This window comes from Eublepharis macularius, chromosome 1 (assembly GCF_028583425.1).
Source record: "Eublepharis macularius isolate TG4126 chromosome 1, MPM_Emac_v1.0, whole genome shotgun sequence".
Taxonomy (NCBI): Eukaryota; Metazoa; Chordata; class Lepidosauria; order Squamata; family Eublepharidae; genus Eublepharis; species Eublepharis macularius.
The window spans coordinates 29,919,081-29,933,124 of NC_072790.1; the positions used below are offsets into that span (position 1 = coordinate 29,919,081).

Genomic DNA, 14,044 nt, shown 5'->3' on the forward strand with positions numbered 1-14,044 from the left:
TAAAAGACAACGCACTCCGCCAATGGGCCGCGGGAGGGAGGGTCTCTTGCAGGACTCTCAGACACCATTGGGCTGCCGGCGGGAGTGTTTGTGAGCCTCTCCACGCGCGGGCGCGCGCGGGCGCGACGCCCCTCTCCCCGTCGCCTGGCTGCTCGCTACCTGGCGCCCCCATCACCGGGGGCGCCCCTCGCGCGTCCCCTCAGCGCTTAGGCGCCAACGCTGCGATGCTAAGCGGAGTTGCGCCAGTCTAACCCCTTGGGGCGCCCGTTTTCCCCGAAGGAGCCCGGGCGCTTTCCCTCTAGCCTGCTTCAGGTGGGTAGCCGTGTTGGTCTGCAGTAGGACAGCAAGATTGGGGTCCAGTGGCACCTCAGAGGCCAACCAGGTTTACCTTTGTACAGTCAAAGCTGCCTCCCTCAGATATATGTGTATTGCATGCTATCAGGGCGCTTCTACTCAGGAAAGCTTATGCAAAAGAATACTTCTTTAACATTGCTTCAGGAAGGTAGTTGTGTTGGTCTGCAGTAGAAGAGCAGGACTGTGAGCTTGTGGCACCTCAGAGACCAACAAGGTGTTCAGGGCATGAGCTTTCAGAATCAAAGCTCCCTTCCTCTAGCCAGGTGGGGGGAGCTGGAAAAGGTGGAGCACAGGCCACCTGGCACAACGCAGATCTGGCACTCCCTCACCGGTGCCCCTTCCCAGCAGTTGTGTGTTTAACAGGCCAGTGCCCTGCCTTCCTCCTCCGAGGCCCAGATTTCAGCCGCTCTGCTTCTCTGAGTTCCAGACCAGTAAGACTAGTGTCAAGCAAGAGAGCATCCCCACGTGTCCGACTGCCCCGGCACCTGTGTGTGTTAAAGTACCATCAAGTCACTACTGACTCATAGCAACCACTGTTGGGGCTTTCAAGGCAAGTGAGAAGTAGAAGTGGTTTGCTATTGCCTTTCTCTGCAGAGTCTTCCTTTGTGGTCTCCCATCCAAGTACTGACCCTGCTTAGCTTCTGAGATCTGACAAGATTTGGCTATGCAAGATTGCCCCCCCCCAGCAACTATTTTTCACTATTCTGAGGATCAGACATCAGCATTGGATACCAGGTTCCAATAATGGGCAAACAGGTCCAGTGTAGGGTTGCTAACCTCCAGTTGGGGGGCTGAAGTTCTCCTGGAATTACTGTTGATCTTCAGAGATCAGTTGCCCTGTAGGAAATGTCTGCTTTGGAGATTGGACTCTATGGTATTCTACCCCAGCTAAGGGCCCTCCTCTCCCCAAACTCCACCCTCTCCAGGTTCCACCCCCCCCAAGTCTCCAGGAATTTCCCAACCCAGAGCTGGCAACCCTAGTCTGCTAGAACCTCCTGGTTGGGGACAATCCCCCAGCATGAAGTAGGCGGCACAGAGAGGTGGTGGCTTGAATTGCATTGGCCAACATTTAAATGCATTTTTGAAGAATTGACACGTGGTGTTTTCCCACAAGAGACTCGAGGCAGCAAAGTATTGTTCCAGGGGTGGGGATGGGAAATCCCCCAGAAACCCAGGCACTGGAGAGGTGAGCAGCCAGGTGCATTACCAGGCATACCACAGTGGGTTTGGCTTTGGGTCATGGGGCAAGGCACTTAGTTGCCTCCTGCTTCCTTCTCCTGGCTTCTGTGTTCACACCAAGCAAATACTTTATTTCAGCACTAGGCCCATATTTACTGCATGCCCAATCTCCCCATCTCTCATTCCTCTTTCCTATCCCCCAACAAATTCTAGGCATGACACAATATTTAAAAATGAGCAAGATTTGAGTCCCAATTGCAGCTTAGAGACCGACTAGATTTCCAGGGTATTTCAAAAATGATGTCCCTATTTAACTGGTACTTGACATAAAATGGGTCATGCTCAGCTGTTACGTTAACTCCTGAGGGAAAGCAGGCAAGAGCTGGGGACCCCTTTGGACAGGACAACTCAGCATTAAGGGGTGGTGGCGACGCAGCATAATCTTTAAGGGAGCAGCAGACCAGAACTCAAAAATGAGGACAGAAAACCATGACTGATGGAGAAGACCGAAGGGCTAGTGGAGATGAGGACGTTGGGGGAGGGCTACAAGTGCCTATCTATGTGTCTGTGTTAGAAGCACTGGCCCAATACCACCGGTGTGCTTCATGGTGCACAGGGGTGGTGTTAGGCGTTATGTGCCGTCCGGTCACCTCTGACCTATGGTGACCCTATGAATGAAAGACCTCCAGAACGTCTCCTCATTAATAGACTTGTTTAGATCTTGCAAACTGGAGGACGTTGCCTCCTTTATTGAGTCAGACCATCTCATTTTAGGTCTTCCTCTTTTCCCACCGCCTTCCACTTTTCCTAGCATTATTGACTTTTCCAGAGAATCTTGGCCGTTTCCAGATGGCTTACCTGAAGCCGCTCCATGCCGCAACATTGTGGATCGTGCTGGGGAAAACGCAAAATACCGTGTTTTCTCGTGCGAGTTTTGCATGACGTCGCGCAAAACTCGTGCAAGAAAACGCGATATTTCGCGTTTTCCCCGGCACGATCCACAATGTTGTGGCATGGAGCGGCTTCAGGTAAGCCATCTGGAAACGGCCCTTGTCTTCTCATGATGTGACCAAAGTACGATAGCCTCAGTTTTGTCATTTTAGCTTCTATGGAGAATTCAGGCTTGATTTGATCTAGAATCCACTTATTTGTCTTTTTGGCCATCCATGGTACCGGCAAAACTCTCCTACAGCACCACATTTCAAATGAATCCATTTTCTTCCTGTCAGCTTTCTTCATTGTCCAACTATCACATCCATACATAGTAATGGGGAATACCATAGTTATTAACTTGTGAAAAGGATCTTTCAGAACTTGCAGCAGTTACAGTTTGGGTTAGAAACAAGAGAAATTGCTAGTGCTGCTCTGAGTCTCATCTGTGCTGAGACAGGCAGGGCTGGACCCACAGCGCCCCCCAATGGTTGGGAGGAGTAAGGCATGGAGTACCAGGCTACTGTTTGCACCTATGAGGAAGGTGGGATACATTATTAAACACAATACCAATAACAATAAAAGGGGCAAGTCTCCCTTCTTGCTCTGTGGGTGTTAGGCTGTTGCAAACAGCCGTATCATTCTAATATCTGGCCAAATGGAGCCTGGCAAGCCATAGCAGATTTGCTGATACGCAGAGATACACATTCAGATCTGATGCCTGTGTAGAGGTATTAGGATGGGGCGACCCAGGACCAAATTCTGACTCAAACACTAAACTAACATGATGATCTTGGGCACTCCGTTTCTCATCCTAACCTCACCTGTGAGATTGTTTGGAGGATAAAGGGGGAGGGCTGGAATCATGAAGATCACCCTGCATGAAAGGGAGGGCGAGCAAAAATTAATAAAACCAGAGGAATTGATTAATAAAATCAGAGGAATATTCTTCTTCCAGTGCATAAGAAATGAAGAATGGGAAGTGTTTGTATTTGTGTATTTATTATACTTTTCTCCCTAGTTTTCTCCCCATTGCAGACCCAAACTGCCTTACAAAATTATTCTCCTCTTCCCCATTTTATCCTGATGTCTGCTTTGAGCCTGTGTAAGGTTTCCGGCTCAGGGTTGGGAAGTTCCTGGAGATTTTGGGGTGGACACGGGAAGGCAGGGGTCAGGGAGGGGAGGGAGCTCAGCAGGGTATAATGTCATAGAGAGCCAGTTTGGTGTAGTGGTTAAGAGCACGGGACTCTAATCTGGAGAGCCGGGTTTGATTCCCCACTCCTCCACAAAGCCAGCTGGGTGACCTTGGGTGAGTCACAGTTCTCTTGAGCTCTCTTAGCCCCACCCACCTCACAGGGTGATTGTTGTGGGGTAATAATAACACTTTGTAAACCGCTCTGAGTGGGCATTAAGTTGTCCTGAAGGGTGGTATATAAATCGAATGTTATTATTATTATTATTATTATTAAATGTCCACTGGTTCTGAGTAGAAAGATAGGATTTTCTACCCCATTATATTTTTGTTATGTCTAGAACAGGAGGCTGTGACTAACAGGATTTTCTGATTGCCTGGCTGTCAGGAACACCACCTCATCAAAATTTGGCACATATGTATGAGGGTTTTAGTTATGTGATATTCCCAGGAACTAGTACTGTTTGAACTCAAGAGGAGGTTAATTCCCTGCTTGCGCTATGACATATAAGGGGCATTCCAAGTTTCAGTCCCCAAGGCATTTTCAGTACATGTTCCCTATCAGTTGCAGGGGGAAAGATCCATACGGAAATTCCCCTCCTGTGCAGAAGCAAGGTTTACAGTAAGAGAAAATTCCAGTTCTCCAATCCAGGTCATTCAACTTTCCCATAAAAGTCATATGAAATGAATTCAATTCTATGGAAAATTATTTGGGAGACACGTGGCTCGGTGAAAAAAAGCCATGGCTTGGTGATTTGGCATGTGCTTTGTGTACTGAGGTTTAGTCCCCGGCATCTCCTAGTGGTGGCAGGTAATGGGAAAGACCTTTCACTGCCAGAGATCCTGGAGAGCCACACCAGTCAGAGCAGACATATAAATATATAAAGCTTCCTTATACTACCAGGTCTATGTAGATCAGTATTGCCTCCTCTGTGCTACGCGGCTCACGTCTTTCCAGCACCTTTTCCCAGACCTAACACCTGAGAACATTTAACTGGAGGTGCCAAGAACTGAACTCGGCTCTTGTACTTGCCAGGCCAAGCTTGGGCCTCTTGTTGTCCCAGGGACTGCTGCAGAGAAGTTACTGAGCTAGATGGAGTAATTTGAATGGCTGCACAGCAGTTTTACAGGCTCATATAATTTTTGAGGTATGGTTGGAATTGCTCCTTGCAGATCTTTGGACAGGTGGGACTGGAGCAATGAGGAAAAAAAGCAGGCCATTTCCAGAAAGTATTTCTCTCTCTCTCCCTTCCCCAAAGGGAATGCACACCATTCAGATTTCAATAGTTTCTGCAGTAAGGTGGAGACAAAGCATTATAATTCACACTTCTCTGTGCTCAATATAGGGGATCTCAAGGCAGGGCACTTGCTCTTTAAAGTGAGGCACGTCAAACTATAAGGGTTTTTTCACACTGGAATGGGATCATCTTCTAACTGCTGTCCAGGTGGGAAGGGCTTTGCTGGCTCTGTCTTTACTTAGCTCTCCATCTTTTCTACCAGGTTGCAAAATAATTATTATTTTGCAAAACAATTGATAATTGTATTTTCCCCTCCATAAGTTTCAGATTTATTTGGTCATCAGACTACACATCGCTTGGTCTCTGATGTTATCTGGCCTAATTATGCCTTGTTTTATGTACATTCTCTAGAGCATTAAAACAGATTCCAAGCATGGGCAACCAAAGGTCAGAGGGCCTCCACTACTGTACCAAGTGTGTTCCCTCACAGTGAACAGACCCAGTTGGCATTTGGTACGGAAATCAGACAAGTACTAGGTAAGCTGCTGCCTCTGGCCACTGTGCTGTTGGTTTACTTTGATGTTCTTCCTAGGGCTGCCACGTGTGCCTTATCTGACCTCATTCTCATGGAAGTGATAAATCTGTGCTTGGGCTGCCCATAATGCCATGAATCAGCACTCTGCCGGTTCGAATCCCACTACTGCCATGAGCTCAGCAGGTGGCCTCGGGTAAACCACTTCTTTCACCCCCAGCTCCTCAGGTGTATTGTGGGGATAATAACAACACTGACTTTGTTTACTACTCTGAGTGGGGCAATCTGTCTAGAAGACCAGTATATCAGTGGTTATTATCATTATCGCTATTACTATTATCATTGATGGGGGAGGCTCTCATAAATAGGAAACCAGCGCAGTGGGGAGAAAACTAGGCCAGAGCCCCCACGTGCTAGTTTTCTAGGCGCAGGACTGTTTCTTAATACAGGCGCATCCAAGCCACGCTGCTGGCAGCAGGTGCCTTCCATGTCTGCCGGAAGCAAAGCCTCGTCCTGTGCTGAGCCGGCAAGTGTTCCAACAGAGAATCGCGGCGGCTCTCGCCCGAGGGGCGGCGGAGGAAGAGGCCGGGGCGCCCTTCCGCTCGTCCCGCCGTGTCCCAGCGAGAGGCGCGCAGTCACGTCCCTCCACGCGCCTCTCCTCTGCAGAGCAGGCCGAGCAAGAGGCGCCCCTGCCCCCGCTTGGCTTCAAGGCAGAAGGGGCGGCCACGCCGCTCCAAGGAGGTCCTGCGCCTCGGAGCGCGCTGAGTCACGTTCCGCGCGGGCGAGGAGACGCGAGAGCCGCCCGCGCGTGTTCTCCGGTGCGCCCCTCGCCCGCGCCGGACTCCTCGTCTGAAGCGGTGACGCGCGGAGGAGGAGGAGGCGCCCGTGACGCACGCCCCTCCCTGCCCGGCGCAGCGTGCGGCAGCCTACGCCAGTGCCCACGCCGCGGCTTTGACGAGGGAGGCGCCGCAGCGCGCAGCTTCTCTCGCTGTTAGCAAGAGGAGGCGCGGAATAAAAACTCGCAGGGAACCAGCCGGCGTCTCCCACAGTGGGAAGAGCCTACTGACTTTGGGCTGCTAGGGTTGCCACCTCTGGGTTGGGAAATTCCTGGACATTTGGTGAAGGCATTCCTGGAGTTTGGAGAGGGGAGTGGTGCAGGGATGTGATGCCATGAGCCGCTGCCCTTGTCTCCCGGGAAACTGCTCTCTGTAGTTTGGAGATCAGTTGGAATTGTGGGAGAAGTCCAGCCCCCAGCTGGAAGTTGGCAAAGCTAAGCGAGCAGGCGCCTGTCGAGAGGGGGAGCGTTTCCCGGCCTCGCAGAATTTTGGATGGGGGGAGTATCCGGGAGAGAGGGCTGCGCCTCCCTCCAGCCATCCAGGGAAGCAGCCCTCGGTCATTGTCTCTGCGGCTAGGCAGGTTCACCAGCTGCAATTCAAATTTCTTCCTCCTCCCTGAGACAAAGCACATGTGCAGCCTGGACCAAGGCTGTCTGAAGCAGGGAGTTTTTGACTCTCGAAAGCTTACACCCTTGAAAAAACTCTTGGTGGTGTCTAAAGTGCCACTGGAGTCCCTTCCTGCAGTTCTTGTGTGGACCAACACTGCTGAACCACCTAAAACTGAACCAGGTTTTGTTTTTTTTCACTCCTTTCACTGGTTCAGCTGATGGATTGCTCCAGTGCCAGGGTTAAGGGCCTAGGATTGCCAGCTCCAAATTGGGAAATTCTTGGCGATCTGGGGGTGGAGCCTGGAGAGGGTGGATTTGGGAGAGAAGGGACCCCAGCAGGGTATAATGCCACAGAGTCCACCCTTGAAAGCAGCCACTTTCTCCAAGGGAAACCAGACCTAAAAAGTCTGCCAAGAAAACGTTGTGATGCGACGTCCCCCCATGACTTGGTGCTTGCACAGGGGACATTTTAAAATTCAAGTCATGGGGGGACGTCGCATCACAACGTTTTCTTGGCAGACTTTTTATGGGGTGGTTTGCCATTGCCTTCCCCAGTCATCTACGCTTTACCCCCAGGAAACGGTACTCATTTTACTGACCTCAGAAGGATGGAAGGCTGAGTCAACCTTGAGCCGGCTACCTGAACCCGGCTTCCGCCAGGATCGAACTCAGGTTGTGAGCAGAGCTTGGGCTGCAGTACTGCAGCTTACCACTCTGCACCACGGGCTCTTATTGGGAGTAACACTTGGTAAAATGTTAAAGACAATATAGCATATACTTCCCCTTACATTGTTCAGATTTAAGGGGGAAAAAACTTGAAGGCCCTGAGAACTGATGATGTACTAATTTTAGTAAACCTCAAAAATTGTGCATGAAAAGTTGTTGATGTGGCTGTCCCCTTACCTGCTACAGCAGAATTTAACAGTAAAGATCTTTGGAGCATCTCATTGTATGTATTATCAGATTGGGTATTATAACATACTTTAATTCATTTGAGAGGAGACAGAGAGATAAGAATTTTAGCTTTGGTTTGAATTTGACCTGCACAGCCAACCATGTGAATTCCTACCTTGAATTTAGATTTGGATTATCATAAGTGCTTAGGGACTTTATAACCAAATCGGTAAAACATTCGTGTACTGTCTCCCACAAGACAACCTCCTGAAAAAACATTAGGTTCAACTTTGAAACAGCCGTGCTTGCCTAATATTTTATCAACAATGGTATCCATTATTTACTAATTTTAAGAAAAAAATAATTTTCAGAAATGGAAATACTTCCATAGAAAAACTGGAGAAATTTCCACCCGCTTCTCTGCCAATGGCTGGTTTTAAATCAGTGTGATTAATGTGTCGAATTAGAACTAAGGAGTCCCAGGTTCAAATCAGCTGTGAAGCACACCAAGTGACCTTGGGCCAGCTGATCTCTCCCAGTCTAACCTACCTCACAAGGTTGTTGCTAGGCTAAAATGAAGGATATCTATCTGCACTACCCCCCCACAAACTCCTTCAAAGAAGGATGCAATAAAAAAGTAATAGACTGAACTCAAATTTAGCCAGTGGTGTGTAGTGGTTAGAGTGTCAGGCTAGAATCTAGGAGATCCTGGTTCGAATTCCCCACTCTGCCGTCGAAGCTCACGGGGAGATCTTTTGCCAGTTGTGCTCCCTCTCTCAGCCTAACCTACCTCACAGGGTTGTGAGGATAAAACAAGAGAAGAGAATGACATAAGCCACTTTGGGCCCTTGTTGGCGAAAAGCTGGGGTATAAATGAAATGGTGGTGGAGTGCCCTCAAGTCATAGCTGCCTTATGGCGACCCCTGGTGGGGTTTTCATGGCAAGAGTCTAACAGAGGTGGTTTGCCATGGCCTGCCTCTGCAGCCCTGGTCTTTGATGGAGGTCTCCCATCCAATTACTACCCAAGGCTTCTGTCCCACACCACCATGAGTTTTGCTGAAAGACCCACAGATAGAATAGCAGCTGTGTTCTGTCTAACCTCTTCCTTCCTCTTTTTGTTGCCCAGGTTTACTACAGCAACAAGGGCCTACCTACCTCAACACCCTCAACGATGCCATCATTCGCGCCAACCTGCCCCAAAGCAGGGGGAACCTGGCTGCCTGCGGTGAGTGGCCCTGGAAACGGGGGTCCCATACGGCATAAAAAACTCAAGACAGAAATCAGAAGTGGTGCTGAGTTAATTTCTTTGGTTTTTAGCTTTGTGGATCTCCAAAGCTGTGTCTTGATTTGGGATGGTAAAAAGCCCCGTAGTTGCTGACTTGCTAAATCTGTCACTCAGGAAGCCATGGATGCTGAATAGGGACTATGAATGGTTATCACATTATCACAGGTAACAGATTTCCTTTACAGAGGCGGGGTCTGGGGGAGCTCAGTGGCACCTGGCGTGGGCTTTCGGGGACCACAGATCTCTTTGTCAGATGCATCTGGCAGGGAAAGCTGTGGTTATCGAAGGCTCATACTGCATTGGAATTGGATGGTCTAGCTGTTTGGCTGCTACAAACTAACATGGCAAACTCCTTTGAAGCCAACTGATCCACACACCAAAAGGAGATGTTTACATATACTAGCAAAGGAATGTTTTGGTTGCACCCTCCCCCTTTCCCCCCCTAATTGCCTCTTCTCTCTCCTCCCCTTCTCTCCCTCCTCTTCTGTATTTGACCAGTCTCTGTATCAGGCATCTGACGAAGAGAACTTGATTCTCGAAAGCTTATGCTACAATAAAATTGGTTAGTCTTAAAGGTGCTACTGGACTCTTTTTGATTCAGGAAGCCATGGTGCTTCTCTCTCCCTCTCCCTCCCTCTCTCCTTCAATCCCGCCCCCCTCTCAAGGCTGTCAGTGGGAAGCACTCCTGGGTCATATGGAAACTGAGTGGACTGAGAAGCAATCTGAGCCTGTGCTCAAATTGTTTTGGCATTGAGGAGCTGGATTGCCATATCAGGAGAATCCATCTGTGAGAAACTTGATGCTGCTTGGTGGTATGTGCCTAAGTGGGAGTGAAAGGAAACTCCCTGAACATCCCCTCTTCCCCTTATGTGCTCCAGGTATCACTCTGACCAACCACCCAATGAACAAGACTAGTGCCAGCCTCTCTTTGGATTACCTGTACGCAGGGCTTTTTTTCAGCAGGAACGCAGTGGAACGGAGTTCCGGCACCTCTTAAAAATTGTCACATGGCCGGTGGCCCCACCCTCTGATCTCCAGACAGAAGCGACTTTAGATCGCCCTCTGCGCCTGGTGTGGAGGGCAACCTAAACTCCCTTCTGTCTGGAGATCAAGGGGTGGGGCCACCGGCCATTTGACCATTTTCGCCAAGGGCAATTCAAACCTGAAAAAACTCCCCCTTTGTTCCAGCTGACCCAAAGTGATGTCATTGTGAGGTCTTGAGTTCCACCACCTCTTTTCCCAGAAAAAAAGCCCTGCCTGTATGTATCCTTTTTTAATGGATAGCTCACCTGGGCTATCTAGGTGAGGCCATAAATGAAGTAAATAAAAATAAAAAATGGCTATCACTGGAAGATCAAACTAGTTCTGAGTATTAATTATTGTTCTGTGGAAAATAGCATTAAAGGCCATGTTTACACAGCTTGGTACTTAAGTACTGAGCCAGATTCTTGCAAGGATAAATTGTTTAATGGAGGTTCCTTCCCAATACATCATGTCCCGTTGCTCAATATCTCAAGAGCAAAGATGGTCCCTTCCGGTGATGGAGACAAGATTTTGAATGGCGCGAACTGCCTGCATAGTGATAATGGAACTGTAGCAATGAACCAAATTTCAGAGGGTTAGCCGTGTTAGCCTGTTGTAGCAAAATAAAACAGAATTGTCGTAGTACCTTACAGGCTTGATACGTTCCAATAGAAGCTTCTTTGCCCTTCATCTGATGAAGTTAGTTCTGGCTCACAAAAGCTTGTGCTGGAATAAACTTTGCTCATCTTTCAACTGACACTGGACTTCTGATAGATCAAACTGACCTTTAGCTCCTGTTCGCAGGTATCCCAGAGCAGGGCACCTCGTTGACATCCCCCTGTCACATTTGACATAATTGGCAGAAAAGAGGACAAGAGAGTCTCGTTTGGGTAGTCTGTCTAACCTGTAGGCTCCTGTTCATGTGACTTAGGATGCAATTAATGGCCTTTTTCCCCTAGTCAGGGAGTGAGTTTCACCTTAGATGTGTCCCCTCTCCCCACAAGCTGTTGATCTTGTTTGAGTAGAACAAGTCTATATTTGCAGAGAAACCCCCACAGTAGAGAGATAAGCCTCAGGCCAGCCGTTTCACAGGAAGTGCGAGTTCCACTGCCTTTATCACCCACCCATCTCTCTGAGGACTCCTCTGCCACAGCTCTTCCTGCTTTGCCTCCCCCAGGTCTGTGATAGGAGGGCAACATTTGGAAGACGGTCCACACAGATCGACCGAAAAGTGGGTGGCATGTTCACTGTGAGCATCTTCTCTCAGAGCACCCCAGCCTGCCCCAAAACGCTTTCCTTTCCTCAGCCCAAGTGACCATGGAAGCAACCTGCCAGCACCCTCAAAACAGAATTTGTGTTTATTCGTTTATACCCTACCTTTTACCCCTTTTATCCTCACAACAACCTTGTGAGGTAGGTTAGGCTGAGCGAGAGAGTGATTGGCAAAAGCTCACCTAGTAAGCCTCCATGATAGAGTGGAGATTCGAACCTGGATCGCCCAGATCATAATCTGACGTTCTAACCATCACACAACACTGGCTCTGAAAATATTTTTCCTTTTAACAAAGTTCCTAACATTGTTCTACAATCAAATCAGGGCATCCTTTGTTTAAATCTCGCCCCATATGAGCCCCAGAGGACCCTTCGTTCATGTAATAAATATCTGTTAAAGGTCCCTGGCCCTAGGGAGGCCCACCTGGCATCGACCAGGGCCAGGGCCTTCTCGGTCCTGGCCCCAGCCTGGTGGAACTGCTGTGTGGAATGTCCAAATCAAATTATGTGCTGCCTTGTTTCTTTGCTCTATGTGTGTGTGTGTGTGTGTATATTTATATTTATATAATTTTAATGATAAGATGTAGTATTTTTTAATTTTAATGATAATTAAATATGTTTTAAATTGTGTTGTTATCCGCCCTGAGCCCACTGATATGGGGAGGGCGGAGTATAAATCCAATAAATTAAATTAAATTAATATTTGATAGAGGAAGAGGTCAGCAATATTAAAACAAAAAGAGTCCAGTAGCACCTTTAAGACTAACCAACTTTATTGTAGCATAAGCTTTCGAGAATCACAGTTCTCTTCGTCAGATGCATGGAGGGCAAGAAGATGCATGCCCTCCATGCATCTGATGAAGAGAACTGTGATTCTCGAAAGCTTACGCTACAATAAAGTTGGTTAGTCCTAAAGGTGCTACTGGACTCTTTTTGATTTTGCCACTACAAACTAACACGGCTAACTCTTCTGGATCTATGAATATTAAAACAGAAACGCATGAACAAATCAGTCGTGCAAGCCTTGACTCTCAGTGCAATCCTAAGAAAAGTTACTCCAGGGTAAGCACATTGATTTGGAGCAATTCTTCTTAGGATTGCACTGTATATCAGTATGAGTAATATTTGGGCTTTGCTCTTACTCCTTTTCAGTCGTAAGTGTCTGTTCACGTATTTCATTTGTAAGAAGTTTGCTTACCAGTTATTGCTGTACCTGATGGATCTTGCTCTTCTTTTACCGTGTTGCATCGGTGAGGTTGTGGCTCAGTGGTAGAACATCTGCTTGGCATGCCGAAGTCCCAGTTCAATCCCTGCACCTCCAGCTAAAGGGATTGTGTTGATGGTGATAGGCAGGGCTTTTTTTCAGGGGGAACGTGGGGGAACGGAGTTCCAGAACCTCTTGAAAATGGTCACATGGCTGGTGGCCCCGCCCCCTGATCTCCAGACAGAGGGGAGTTTAGATTGCCCTCCGCGCCACAAGTGGCGTGGAGGGCAATCAAAACTCCCCTCTGACTGGAGATCAGGGGGTGGGGCCACCAGCCATGTGACCATTTTCTCTGAGGGCAACCCACTGAGTTCCATCACCTCTTTTCCCAGAAAAAAAGCCCTGGTGATAGGAAAGATCTCTGCCTGAGATCCTGGAGAGCTACTGGTGGTCTGAGGAGATAATACTGACCTTGATGGACCAAGGGTCTGATTCAGAATAACCCAGCTTCGCGTGTGCATTTTAAAAATGAAATCCTGCCATCAAGACATAGTTGACTTATGGCGACCCCTGGTGGGGGGTTTATGGCAAGAAACTAACAGAGGCAGTTTGCCATTGCCTGCCTCTGCAAGCCTGGTCTTTGTTGCAGGTCTCCCATCCAATTATTAACCAAGGCCGAACCTGCTTAGCTTCTGAGATCTGACAAGATCAGGCTCTCTTGGGCTATCCAGGCCAGGGTTATGTGTATATTTGTGTAAGAGAAAAAAATACAAGAAGATGGAAGGAGCAGTGAAAGAATATGAAACAGAAGAAAGACATGGCAGGGTTCTTATCAATGAAACACAAAACAAAGCGGCAAACTTGCATTCTGTCGTACTGAAGACGTCTGATTTTAATCAAAACATCTTCCAGCCTTTTTAAAATGCCGGTAATGAACATTTTAAACAATTATTTAACTTACGCTCCACTTAATCTGTGTCTAACAGTTTCACACACTAACCCTGAATGCGTTACTTGGAAACAAGTGATTTATCCAAGATGTAGTTTTAAGTAGGTGTACTTCGTCAAGCAGTCTTAACTGGAGATGCTAAATTCGTTTCCATGGAGGTAAGCTCTGCTTAAATAATGGAGAGAAATCCAAGTACCTGCATTTACAATTAGGGTGCAACCCTCTCCATTAATTTTAAGACACATTTTAAAACTCAGATCTATTCCCAGCTGGTCTCAGTGGAGATCAGTGCTACAGAATCCTATGTGATCATCCTCTGCCAAGTATCCATCAAGGGAAGTGTGTGTTTACATTCAGCTTTTCATATAGCCATCAATAATGTAGGAACAGCCTGCATTTTTTTTTATCCATGAGCATGCCTTCTTACAGAAATAGTAAAGTGAAATTTCTTCATGGGTATTATTGTGGAAAGAGACACTAGTAAATAGCTTGCAGCAAATGTTACCTGACTTAAGACTCTGCCCGGTTTAGGTTGATCTTCCTCCAGC

The 14,044-nt window shown here is 47.9% G+C and overlaps 1 long non-coding RNA gene across 1 annotated transcript; it reads left to right on the plus strand.

Annotated features, from left to right (window-relative positions):
* Positions 1-90: 90 nt before the first annotated feature.
* Positions 91-10,717, plus strand: LOC129332291 (uncharacterized). Its single transcript, XR_008597320.1, has 3 exons — positions 91-312; positions 5,305-5,430; positions 8,890-10,717. It is a non-coding gene; the product is annotated as an uncharacterized LOC129332291 (long non-coding RNA).
* The last annotated feature ends 3,327 nt before the right edge of the window (positions 10,718-14,044 follow it).